Here is a 1555-nt window from a genome sequence, read left to right as displayed (position 1 = left end):
TCTTTTCTTTTCTTTTCTTTTCTTTTCTTTTCTTTTCTTTTCTTTTCCCGCAGGGGAGGGGATTGGTAGAGAAAAATAAGGTACTTGTTAATAACAAAAAATAAAATTTAACTTAAAAAACCTATCTGACCTTGGGCAAGTCTGTTAAAGTCATCTGTTCTCAGTTTCTTCATCTGTAAAATTAGCAGAGGGGTGGACTAGATGACTTTGAGATTCCTTTCAACAACTCCAAATCTATGATTCTGTTTCCATGAATTGGGACCAGTAAGATGCCTGTAAATACTAAACTGGTAGGGAGGGTTTTTCAAGGGCTTTGCCAGTGACTGCTTCCTTGCCCAGTACCAGAAATGTGAGAGAAATGAATGCACTTGGTCAATCAGGCCATTAGAACAAGGCCTCATCGCCCCCTGAGTTGGAAAGATCAACTCAGGCAAGCCTTAGAGGACAGTAAGACCCACCAGGACCACCAAGCATTTTTAGAGAGCTGAGTCACAGGGGTTGGAGGGCAGTTCTTGGGCTTATTACTAGCAGACTAAACCATATCCCTCTCTCTCGGCCTCAGTTTGCCCACCTGTGTAAGATCTTTATCCCTGTAAAGTGTTCAGAATTCTGAAGAAGAATGAGAAGACAGGAGACAAGCTCTGTAAATACCCATTCTAGCTTTGCTCAGGGTGGCCAGAAACACACCTCAGGCCACCTGGCCTGGGAGTCAGGCATCTGTTTTCCTCCTTCGGAAATGGGTTGTCTCCCTAACCTTTCCTATCTGGGGTAACGTGTAGTGGTGAGCAGTCCTAATGAGGCATTTCCTCCTCATCCCCAGAAGGAAATCCTCTGGCGTGCGCATGGAGGGGATGCTGCTCTATCTTCAAGATCAGTGTGAACATGTGTGTGTGTGTGTTTGTATACATGTGAGAGTTATGCAGAATCTGCTGTATGTATGTACGCATGCTCTGCAGAGAAGCATGTGTGTGTGCATTCTCTTCCAGAGTAGTGGGTGCACATAACCCCAGAACAGTTGAGGGGTGTGTGTGTGTGTGTGTGTGTGTGTGTGTATGTGTGCATGTGTGCACTCCAGCTGTCCTGGGATCATTTCACAGCTCCCCTGACCTGCCTCTGCCCTGTCCCCTCCTCTCCCTAATTCCCCTATGTCATCTTCCACCAAATGTGTTGGTGGGCTCTAGGTCAGAGGGTTGGACTGGGGCTGGGGGAGGGCCCTGGAATAGAGCTTCTGCAGGCGGACATTCCTGTGGGGAGAAGGACAGGCAGGGCCAGACCTAACCCTAACCCTGGTGACCTCTGGGTCCTGCTTTCCTGCCCACCCACCCTGAGGCTTCCAAAGGCACTCCAAATCCTCGTCCCTGAACCCAGAGTGGGGGAGGAGAGGAGCATGTACCCATGAGCGTGCAGAGCTGAGCCAGACCATTGACCAGCTAAGCGGGCGCAAGAGAGTTTTCTTTTAGAGGGAGAAATTCCAACAAGTTCTGACATGCTAGAGCTTTTAGGAGTTGGTTAGACAGACTCCTGAAGGCCAGGGTGAATGTGGGTTTGTGTACGT

Source organism: Vombatus ursinus, unplaced genomic scaffold, assembly GCF_900497805.2.
Source record: "Vombatus ursinus unplaced genomic scaffold, bare-nosed wombat genome assembly UNPS02014945.1, whole genome shotgun sequence".
Classification (NCBI taxonomy): Eukaryota; Metazoa; Chordata; class Mammalia; order Diprotodontia; family Vombatidae; genus Vombatus; species Vombatus ursinus.
Note: the sequence above shows the minus strand (reverse complement) of the source record.